The sequence below is a fragment of the Orcinus orca genome, chromosome 12 (genome assembly GCF_937001465.1).
Source record: "Orcinus orca chromosome 12, mOrcOrc1.1, whole genome shotgun sequence".
NCBI lineage: Eukaryota > Metazoa > Chordata > Mammalia > Artiodactyla > Delphinidae > Orcinus > Orcinus orca.
The window spans coordinates 69,875,249-69,887,581 of record NC_064570.1 but is presented as its reverse complement, the minus strand read 5'-3'; the positions used below and the strand labels follow the sequence as shown (position 1 = coordinate 69,887,581).

Genomic DNA, 12,333 nt, shown 5'->3' with positions numbered 1-12,333 from the left:
CCAGGCTTCCCAGGAAAACAAATCCAGTGTTCAGATTCTTCATGAAAACAGTACTGTACTGGCATTTCTGCCTTAGAGAACTGATACCCTGTGCCAAGCAGGATCCAGACATTCCTGTATGTCTCCCCTCCCGTGCGGTCATCTCTCAATGATTATTGATATTTCAGAAAAGAGAGGCATTTCGGCAATTTCTGTTTCATTAAAAACACATCTCACAAATAGTTTTGTCCTTATAAAATTTCTCTTCTTTATTTCATCATCATTTTTGTTTTTAAACTTTTCCTACTGTAATTTCTTTGGCTGTTGTGAGGCTTTGGTTTACTTATTTCTTTTTCAACGGGAGCACAGGCTCCGGACGCGCAGGCTCAGCGGCCATGGCCCACAGACCCAGCTGCTCCGCGGCATGTGGGATCTTCCCGGACAGGGGCACGAACCCGTGTCCCCTGCATCGGCAGGCGAACTCTCAACCACTGCGCCACCAGGGAAGCCCTACTTATTTCTTTATCATTATCTTTACTCGGGTGGAAATCACTTACAGTGGTGGTGTTTTCCTAATGTGTTTGCCTCCAAATTCTCTTCTCTCTGCTTCTCTCTAAGACCCTTTCCTGCCCTGCTGCTCTGCATGAAATCTAACAGTATATGAACCCAGCATAAAGGTTTTATCCTAACAACTTTTTCTGTTGATTTGTTTTAAGTGGATTATAGAGAGGCAAAAGGTAAATCTCTTTCCCTCTGTGAGAAATGGCATGAACATTATTTGATCTAAATTGGAGGATGCTGTAATTCTTCTCCTATAGTGATTAATTCAGTCCATCCAGAGAGAAAATGGGGAGGTGATGTTTCCCAAGCATGCATTACTTAAGTATTCACAGTAAAAATAATTGTATAAAAATGACATTTAAATGCTACCTGATAGTTAAGAAAGTACATCTGAAGTTGAAATTACCAAAACTTGTACTCTGCTCCAATTTTTGTAGCGGGTAAGATTACTGAGACTCATAAATGAACTGATAGCAATAAGTTCACAGGTGTTATATGAAAATGGATGTATTATGCATTTTCCACTGTTTTATTGCTGACTGAGCAGGGCTGTGAGAGGCTGCCTGGTTATACTAAGACCTCCCCCCCCCCCCACGAATGTCACACATTCTTACATGTGACTATCATCTCTGCCAGGAAACTTTTCTTCACCAGCTTAAAATCCTCTTGAAATAACATCAGTTCACTTGGTTTTATTTCCAACTTCTACGGCAATGGAGAACAGCTAGTCATGAAGGAAAGCTTCTATGTTCCTACATTCTAGACTAACCCAGAAGTCCTTTTACATTGTCACCCTAGAAGAGCTACAGTATGCTTATCATTCTATGGTCTTTTTGTGTCTGCTGAGCTACTTTCCAAGCTCTCCTGAAGTAGTGATTTCAGACTTGTATACAGTTCCAGTTTTTTCTCTGTAAAGCCTCCTTGAGGACAGGGACTATTCTGGCATCCTTATGGTGCACAAAGAAGTGGTTTAAACCTTGGAGAAACAAATATATGTGGAGTGTATGTATTTAATTGAACACTGGTTGTATAGCGCTCACTGGGTGCTTTACAAATATTAACTCCATTAAACCTTATAACAACTCAATGACATAAATATTGTTTTCATCTCCATTCCACAAATGAGGAAATCAAGGTGCAGAGAGGTTAAGAAATCAGCCAAAGGTCACACAAGTTATAAATACCTGAGCCAGGATTCAAACTTTAAAATAAGGAAGTTGCAGACAACAGAGCAGCGTATAAGTTCTTTAAGTATATTATGTTTCCTTGCATGCGTTGTGCAGCAAGTGTATAATTTAGATATTACTTAATTTTTTAAATTACTGATTTTGACATATGCAATCATCTGTAAGCACTTAGCTTTGTTGTTTCAAACCCTGATATAGATGAGGCCAGAGTCAACTTTACTATGACCAACATCAGACACAGAAAAACAGACAAAGCAGCTACCTGCTGTACCAATTAAATAATAGGTACGACTTGTTTATCATTACATTTTGTAATTATAGCATTTTTGGTATCAAAATGAGTTTATAAGATGGAATATTAAAAAAGTATACCTGCAAAAAAACAGAGAGAGAGAGAGAGAGAGCTGTCTGTGTGCAGGACCACCCTCTATGTAATCCCTCTCTGAGTGAATAAATACACGAAGGCATGGATAGGCCATCCTTTGATAAATTGTTCATAATATTGTACCTGCTTTGATCACAGTAGTTACTCATTGTGAATTTGTCGTGACAAATTGTTTTCTGCCCTAACTATACGGAATCAGGTGTTGCCCATTTTCTGCTTACAATGTGTACTCTTAACAATTCTTGCTTTCAATCTCTCACTCCCTTTTCCTTCTGCACTGATTCTCTCTCACATCCAGTTAGTTTCAGGGCCTTGGCACTCCTTTTCCAGTTTCTCACAGCTGTGATATATTCTGGTGTTATATTTTTTACATCATCTGCCACTTTACCAGTGCACACACAATTTCACCATCCAAGCGAATGACAAAAATTCTTCTCCAGGGAATATCGATCGGGCTAATTCCTGGCTATGGCACGCAATTTTCTACTTGGAGAGGAGATTAGGAAATTAGTGTTGTGCCCTTTAAAAATAAACACCTTCCCAATGCGTGTATTCCACTGGTAATGTTTCTAGGATTCAAAGCCCACCTTCTAGAAATTTATCTAACTACAAAAATTCCTATATAGCAGGGAGAATATTATTATAGCAACACAAGTGTGACTGAGAAATGTTGTATTTCTCTATTTTTTAAAAAATTAACTAATATGAGGTCCCCATCTGGCCCATTTTTTATTTATAATCTGTATAGCACAGGGAGCTCAGCTCGGTGCTCTGTGACCACCTAGATGGGTGGGACGGGGGTGGGTGGGAGGGAGGCTCAAGAGGGAGGGGATATATGTATACATAGAGCTGATTCACTTCATTGTACAGCAGCAACTAACAAAACATTGTAAAGCAATTATACTCCAATTAAAAAATCCTCTATTTCTAAAAAATAAAAATAAAATCTGTACTCTTAAAGATTCTTGCTTTCAATCTCTCACTCCCTTTTTCTTCTACACTGATTCTCTTTCACATCCAGTTAATTTCAGGGACTTGGCATTCCTTTTCCAGTTTATCACCATTGTAATGTATTTTGATGTTATATTTGGGAATATAAGCTAGTGGGAAGTTAAGTCTTGGTCACTATTGGGGCTCCTTCCTTTTCCTTGATAGCCTCATGAGAATCTGGAGGCTTAAGTGGTACCCAGCAGATAGGGGAGGTTGCCTAGTCTTTACGCTATTGTCATCATGGATATCCTCAGCCGTCCATGCCTGTACGCTCCCCCGCCGTCCAGGGAAAATTTGCTGATGGGCTACGTGTAGAGCACAGGAATGTCTGCCAGGCTGTTCCTTGGTCCACGCAGGGGATCCAGCCTCCCCAGGTGTGCCTGGCCTTTCCCTCTGAGCTTCTGCCACTTCCCCAGAGACTGATCAGGGTCAAATACGCCCACTAGTTGAAGTATCTGCACACCTTTCTACCTTTCCCAAGCTGGGGAATGATATCTTCCTCTTTCCTGTCTTCCTATCCTTAGGCACTTCCCTCCCTTGCCTTCTAGAAACATTCCGTTTCTTCTATGAGTTCAGGTGTTTACAAAAGACAGGAAGAGCCCAAGACTGTAGGCATAGTTTCTCTTAGCAACCAAACTTTCTTTGGACAAAGGGCTGGGGGAGGGAGAATATATGTAGGAAAAGAACTAAATTACCATCTGAATCGATTACTCTGACATACTTGGTGATAGAGTTCTTGCTGTTAGTTTGCTTCCACCTTTAAGCCGAGGAGAAGAGACATGTTTGCCATGCAGAGATATCAACATGTGATCTTGCTAGGTGACCAAAAAAGCCTAAGAAATTCAGGTGCACAGAACTCCTCTCTAGGACTAGCCAGAAAGAGATCTGGCTTATGGGAAAACTTGTTCAGGGAAAAAAATGAGACAGGTTTGAACCAGGAAAGTAAAAGTGTTCAGCCATTTCATTAACGACTCATGGCAGGAAAAAGCAGTAGGAAGGCAGCGGGTGAAAAATCAGACATCATCTCAAAATTGGTGCTTTTGTCCACGCTTAGGGGTAGAAAAGGAAGTAACACTAAAGTGTAATGAAAGTACGTAGGTGTAGTCTCTGTATGGTAAGTGTTGGTGTGTTGGCTGTGCTGCTTTACAGTATAAGCTCCAGGTGGGAGACATCTAGCAGATGCTAATCCACGAAGCTGTTCAGCCTTGGCCTTGAACCATGAAAAGAAGCGGTAACATTTTAATTCCTCAAACTAACTGCTACCCAGCTTTTTATCACACCACTAATCACCCCACTAAATCGGATGTTCTTACTTATCCTCACCCACTTAAAAATGGAACAATCTTAATCCAGGAGGAAAGGGGTGGTGGTCTGGAGGTGGGTATGTTGTATGACACACCACGATGGGGGTAGGAAGGGGAGACCTAGAGCTACCTGGTGAGAGAGGGTATTTTTATGGGCTATACAAAATCCAGTACTGTGATCTGAAAGAAACAGTAATGGGATGTTGAGGTTACTTTTTCCATCAAAGTTTTCAAGGACTTCAAGCCAATTTCTGTGATAAATAAGGTATAGATTTTTGTTGTCTACTTCCTTCACCTAAAAGGTTAGTGGAAAGGCACATGTAGCATTACTGCTATATTCCATTAAATTTAAGTTAAATCATTATTCTATGTTCCACTAAAGAGAAAAAATACCATCAATTAAACTGACACACTATTTTCTAATCATTTAACATTTGTATATTATTGAAAACTATTTTGAGACTCATCTGAGGTATAGATTTCATTATATATCATATTTTTCTGTTCCTGTGTCTTTCTATGTGCATACTAAAACTTCAGTGCTGATTCATGGTGTAATTTTTTTGAGGACATTTTAAAAAACAACTAAACTCAACCTTTTTTAGCATCACCCATACACATAACTCCAGGAAATGATAGCAACATGAACAGCTATGACCAAGTATGAACACGCACAGGCTGAGCAATTATGTCAAAACCACGGCCTGATTAACAGCAATTGTAAGGTGCATCCCACTTAAAAAGGTGAAAAGTTTGCATCTCAGAATCAGTGAAATACAGCATTTGGGGATGAATAAAGCTTCCCTTTGCAGACAGTTTGGGTGTGTTTGCATAACTCTCCATTTTTCCCCTAAGGATATGCTGCCCTTTGAATAAGATCTTGTGCCAGACCTTCAGTTTAAGATGATGCTATCATCCATCATGAACTTGGAGTTGCTTTTCTAGTTGGGGGAGTGCAATAGTGATTCATGGACATCTATACTCAGCCTCCTTGCCTAGAAATGACCTTGGCTCAGTAAGTGTATTTTATTCCACACAATTCCAAATGCAGAATTTGGATGTGTCCTTGAAACCTGAGAAACCTTTACCCAGCTCCACGCCTAAGTTACAATCTGAAGATGAAGTTGGCTCCTTGACTTAAGATTTCTGATCCGATCTTTCAAGCAGTTCTTAAAAGCTTCCACAGTTTGGATATCTCAAAGGAGCCAAGTTTGGAGGTGGGGTTTAAATGCTAAGGACAGCCTAATTGGTATCAATCAAAAACACAGAAATTTGGTTATTTCCAAGAGGAATCAGAGAGAAGGTAGAGAGGAGACAGAGGTATTCTGTGAGGTGGCACAGTCAGTGGGAAAGTCCTAGTGATGCGACAGCTAAGAGGATTTGGGGAACGAGAATACCAGCTCCATTTGTCCACACTCTCTGTACCACCTGCTACGCACACAATGATTTCATAAAGGGGATGTGTGTGATACGGAAAAGAAAACAAAACATTGTCTGGTTTCCATAGTTAAGAAAACCTAGTACCTAATAGTATGAAGGAAAACCCCTAACCTGAATTGATTCTGTGGAACCAAGAGCTCAGAGTCAAGAGTGAGCATGAAAACAAAAGTCTCTTACATAGTCTCAACAATCCTGGGGAAGGCCTTGCGGATTCCCTCTAAGTCATAGAATGAAGGTGTAGAAAGAAAACTACATTCTTTTCCTTAGTTTACATGCCAGCTTGTGCCCAGGTGGCATCTAGGTCCCACGCAGTACAACTCTGATGCCTGGCCAGGCAGGTGGAAAGGTGAGGAAAGCAAAGGAAGGCAAAGGGTCTGAGTCCAACCAAGAAGTCGGTTACCAAAGGACTTACATGGGTCTGAGGGTCTGGTTGCTCCTCGGGAACCAACTATGAACAAGGAAGAGTGAAAAACAGAGGACTCAGATGGTAAAAATAAAAAGAATGTGTGTTGTCAGGAAAAATAATCAGATCCTGGATAGCTACCCTCTTAGTATTCTCTTTGTAGGCTCCAGCCTCTTGGCCCCTGGCCTCTGGGTTACCCTACCTTCACTTCTTTCTTCGACTTTCACTCGGTCGACCATAGATACTCTGCGGGCACCAGATCCTGCGGTGACCTGGCCAACGTTTGATACGACACTTGGGCTTCCTTCCAAGGTACCTCACTCTGTGTTTTAATCAAGGATCCACTCTTATTTTCACTAGAGCAAGACCTTTCACTAGATCTTGGCCATTGTCTTTCTTCCTGAAGTATCTGGCTGTAATCCTCCATTTTCATGATCAACAAAGCTAACTTGTGACCAGAGTTATGAGTCCCCTCACTGCCAGGTCTCGATAGCCTCCAGCAAAGAACGCAAAAGCAGCCTGCCACCAGCTACCTGGCCAGGGAATGCTGGAGCTGAGCCATTCAGGCTCCAGAGGATACTACTCTTGGCTAGAGAACAAAGTAAGCACCGAGGAAAACAAACAGACAGAAACAAGTGTAAGTCCTACACCTGCTCTAGTCAGGAGCGCTCGGGAGCACGTCCTAGAGGAGGCTTGAAGGGCTCCCCGGGTAAGACTAGCTCTTCGTCAATAGACGGGAGTCATGAAGACAAAAATGCTCAGGGGGGAAAGTGAACCTGGTGTAGGGAGAAGCATAACCAAGCCTCATTCCCATTCACACCATCCTCCAGCCACTTCTTCACCTTTTTTTTTTTTGCGGTACGTGGGGCTCTCACTGTTGTGGCCTCTTGCATTGCGGAGCACAGGCTCCGGACGCGCAGGCTCAGCGGCCATGGCTCACGGGCCCAGCCGCTCCGCGGCATGTGGGATCTTCCCGGACCGGGGCACGAACCCGTGTCCCCTGCATCGGCAGGCGGACTCCCAACCACTGCGCCACCAGGGAAGCCCTTCTTCACCTTTTTGAGCAGGCATCCTAAGGCAATTTCTGAGCACAGGCTTCATATATAAATATTTACTTGTTTATCATATATGTGTGTGAGTGTGCATGACACAGAGAGAGAGATGAAAGACATAGGGGTTAATATAGCATGAAGAAAATAATAAACAATTAAAACATTAAAATATCTTGATAATCATGATGGCTTCATACTTTAAGCTAATATCTCAAGACACAATATACGCTCGTGGCAGGGATCATCATTAATGTGAACGCCTATAAATCCATGTTTCAGATGGTCTTCTTGGTAATTTTACATTTCTTCACCTTCCTGTCAGATCTGATTAGCTAATTCGTTCTTTGCTTTCCTTCCTGAAAGGACTGATGCAGAACTGGAGCAGGGTGCTAAGCATGGGGTAAGGGACAGCTCTGCTGTCTTCTTGTGGTCTGCTTGCATATTGCATTATGATTGCATTCATCTTACCGTTTCTTCCCAAGAATCTTTTTCAGCCTCTTGACCATTTTGTGAGAATTGGTTGGGTTCAAACTTTATAATAAAAGTGCACACCTGCCTTTCCTAGGAAACCCTGCTCACAGCAGCATGGCAGACTGAGCATGGAAGCAATGCCAATACATGCACTAAACACTAACAGTACTTAATTACTTTCCTCATTTTTAGATTAAAACAACAGATGAGTAGCGGTCCTAACCCTTTCTTCCTGCGCCCTCTGGATTGTTTATTTAACCCACTGGCATGTTACATCCGAATTTGGAGACTACCATCTAAACGACTGAATTAATCTGTCAACATTTGAGGAGTTGAAAAAAACTCAAGAGTTGGACCCATTTTTTTTACGTTCGATTTAATGTAAATGTGAGGCGGGGGGGGGATTTTGGGGGGGGGGACCTAAAATTATGCCCTTATATATTTTTAAATCTTTAAGAATGTACTATTAAATCATGCCAGTAATTCTGTGATGCCAGCTTTAGACTGAAGACAATGAAAACTCTTCCAAAAGGAACAAAACAATAATTGCTAGCTGCACACAACGAGGCAGTCAGTGGCTATGTGATCCATCATGAATCCCGAAGCCAAAAAATGTGCCTGATGTTGGATAATGATGATGAAGTGTATCCAAGAACATAAAGAAAATGGACTGTGTTATTTTAAGGGAAAGACTGTCATTCCCTCCTCTCAAAAGTAGGAAAAATTATATTTCTTAATATAGTGAAACATTCAGACACCTTCCAGTTTACATAACCACTCAGATAACAGGCTGGACGACTTCTCACCTGTGACCACACACCTCCTTACTCCTAATATCTTGATTCATATTAGAATAAAGATACTGTCTCTCTAAAGAGTACACTGCTAAGATAGAGCATTATAAATATAATGTTTTTATTAAAGTTCAAGTCAGATTCCTTCTACTTGTTGGCTTCTATGGAAGGCTGAAAACCACTACTCTGAGGACCCAGAGTGACAACTTCAGATAGTTACAGTACAGCGCTTTCCTGAAAGCAGAAATTCACTACTTCTGTTTAGCTCTGAATCTTTGTACAATTCCATGAAGACTTCCTTAGCTGGATGAAACCTTCAGAAATAAGACATTTTCCCATATACTTCATGTGTCAAGTTTTGGCTGGGACTTCATAAGGCAAGGGCTCCATGGTGTTACTTTATCAGGTCCCTCAACCTCTGAGTTGCAATGATTGTGATGTTTGCTAATAGCACATTCCTTAAGTCAAGAATGAGAATGGATTTCCACTGCCCCCAAACATACCCCTCCTGGTTGTGTAAGGAGGAAAGAGAAAAGGGCAGAGTGAGAATAACAAGTTTGAGACTCCCTCAGAAAATAATACATGTTAATAGTAATCACACTGCCACCCACATTCAGTTGGCCAGGACTCATTCGTGGGAATACAACCTAACTGCAATGGAAGCTGTTAACTGCAACCTTCCCCTATGTCTAGAAAAGGAACTGTGTAGCGGACACAGCATGGTCTCGGTCAAGTATGTAATAGCTCCTCGACCTCAAGAGTAATCAGAGGATGCACATCCAGACAACAGCAAGAAACCATTTCCTCTCATCAGATTGTCAAGAATTAGAGAGTCAAATAATACAAAGGTGAATGAAAATAGGAACCATCACAGACCACGGGTGGATGTCTGCACTCATTCCGGCAGAGACTCTCAGAGCAATAAGTGCATGTGAATACGCACGTATCCTAGGACCCAGCGATTCTATTCTTGAGCACATGCCCTGTGATAACTTTCACGCAGATGCCCATGGAGACTTGTATAAAGATGTTCTCTGCAGAGTTACGGATGAAAATCATGGCAATCAAAAACTCCATCAATAAGGAAATGAATAAAGTGGAGCATGTTTTCAATCAACAGAATACTATGCAGTGATCAGAGGCATTGATAAATATAAATTTTCCTTTTACTCTTTTTATTTCGCACTATAGAAAACAACAACAGCCAGTCACATATTGCTTTTCTTCACATTCATATGGAGAAATAACCTACAGACCAAAAGAAGTAGTACCACATTGTGAAACCTGCAAATTCCAGAAGTGGACAGCTTGAAGACCACACCCTGGGGGTGGGGAAGAAAATAAATGTCACAAGAGAGAAGACGTGCATATTAAAGATGGCAAGCTGGGGAGATGACCACTGTCAGTGCAACTGACCCAGATTGTAGGCGCCCTTTTTCTCCTGGCATCCACGGCCACCACCTCAAAGGGATGGTTTTTCATCTGAAGAACTCTTTTCAAATGCCACAAGAGTTGCTCTGAGGAGCAATGCAAAGATGTAGATATCTTTGAGATACTGAAGATAAATAGATCTCAAAAACGTAAGTGAAAGAAGTAAAACTGAATGAGATTTGTAGCAAATATTCTTCATGTAAATTTTTAAAAACATAATCACACTGTGTTGTTCAAGGATACACATTTTACAGAAATAAATGGAATTTGCAAGGACATACACAAGAATGGGTGCTTATGAGGTTGGAGGGGAATAGGATGAGGACAGAAAATAATATAATCCAAAAAAAGAGAAGGGCACACACGATTCGGTACTTATTAGTGTGGCACCAGCTGAAGAATCTGATCAACCAAATTCTGGCCCTCTGGGGCGTAGCTCCGTCGCCTCTGTGTAAGCGTCCTGGGAACCACGGGAGAAATTTGGATTAGAGGTAATATTTTATGATCATTTCTTCTACTTCTGAATCACGTTTAAATCACATGTGTTTGGCCTTAGCTTCCTCACATTCTTTGAATACGATTCTGATAATAGTTCAGGAAGCAGGAGAGCTGAGGGGACCACCGGGTCATCTGGTCCGATCTTCATTTCACAGATAAGGAAACTGAGACTACAAGCAGTCAGGGAATCTTCGAGACCTCCTTTCAGTTTCTTGGTTTCTCTTTATATGTGAATTTTGCTTAAATTCATTTGAGGAATTTGTTTCCTTTTCTAAATACTATCTTTCCTCGCTGCAGGGTTGCTCCAAATTCAGAAAAACAAACAAACAAACAAAACCAGGGGGCTGAAGAGGATTCAAACCAAAACTATTTTAAGTGTAAGAATCTGGGCAGATAATAAAAACATGTTTTTTAACTCATTTAAATTGTGCGCATCTGCATTTATTTGTTCTCAGATTTTGTACATTCCGTGGGTGGTAGCCCAGGAAAAAACACACGGAGACATTTGCTTGGGGACTGTACCACATAAAGAGCATTACCACGGTGGACAGGAATGTGCAAGCCAAAACCCAGCACAGGTCAGAATCCAGATCCACAGTCAGTTGATGCCCTGGAAGGGTCCACGGCTTGCCTGTATCCTTTCCCTGTTGAAGGTCACGTGCTTCTTCACAGATGCAAAGATCTTTAGTAATACTTTCAGTTAACTACTGCTCTGTGTCCTGGTTACAATCATGTACTGCCAAGTTACTGTTTGGGCAACAGTTAATTATCAGCTGTCTCTACTAGCTCATGGTAAACATATTACAGTGTTTCATCACTCATGTTTTATTTAATTTCACTTGTCATCAAGGTCCTTGATTGGAGCTCGGTGATTTGGTCTGAGAGAGGTGATTTCTATTCCCGTTGAAAACTGCTTGTCATTCATTTCGTGCCCTGCTCCCAAGGCAAGGATGCTCCTCTCGCCCCCATGAGGCCAGGTCTGGCGCTCCCTCTGGCAACTCCCAGAAGGAGCTGGGGCCATGGATTGTAATTGCGATGGGATGGCAAGAAGCTAAATGAGAGACACATGGCATTGCGGGTGGTATCATCTGTCTTCAGTTTATAATGACATTTCCAGTGTGGATTACTAACAAGAAGACCCCAGGACCACTGCCCAAACTTCATATGTGAAGAATTAGTGAGCTCCCACATAGGTCTTGTGAACAATGAAGAAAACTTTAATGATGAGATACAGTTTTTCATGGAGATGTTTGTGTTGTGCCGGATGCTCTGGCGATGATACAGAGCCCCCATCTTCAACACACAGAAACACATGCGAGCACATACACACACTGAGACGTGCCGGCTGATTTTCTCAGCACACTGATCGCAAGGCTCCAGGTCAGCCCCGTAGCGAAGCCAGTGGAAAACCTGGAATCAGCCCCAGCTCTGACACTCAGGTGAGTGGAGAGCTGTAAGAACCATCCTCCGCTGTGAAATGTGTCAGGCAGACAAACACACCCCTGCATGCCCCGTTCCTCTCTAACATGGACAAGGCACAGGCAAAATACGCTTCCTCCAAAGGAAAACCACCCCTCCAATGCCCACCAGGTTGTAGCCTGTGGGCTGGGTTCCCAGCCAGAAAGGGCAGAGTTTACCCCTGACTGTAGAAGGAGCTCAGAAAGGAACTTCCCATCCAAAGAACCTGCCTGACCCATGAGGTTCTTCAGTGCAATTTGAGGGCTTCCATTTTTGGTGGGAGCAAGTAAATAAATAAATAAAAATAAACAACGGGACAAGAATGTCATAAAGTCAGTAAGTACAGCATGTCCTTAAAACATTGATTTGCCCCAAATCTC

The 12,333-nt window shown here is 42.0% G+C and overlaps 1 long non-coding RNA gene across 1 annotated transcript in view; it reads left to right on the top strand.

Moving 5' to 3' along the window:
• The window catches only part of LOC117201423 (uncharacterized), a 147,676-nt gene extending 136,762 nt beyond the window's left edge, over positions 1-10,914 (top strand). The window contains exons 7-8 of the long non-coding RNA XR_007470422.1: positions 7,665-7,701; positions 8,253-10,914. This is a non-coding gene — a long non-coding RNA (uncharacterized LOC117201423). The remainder of the gene's footprint in view (positions 1-7,664; positions 7,702-8,252) is intronic.
• Positions 10,915-12,333: the final 1,419 nt, after the last annotated feature.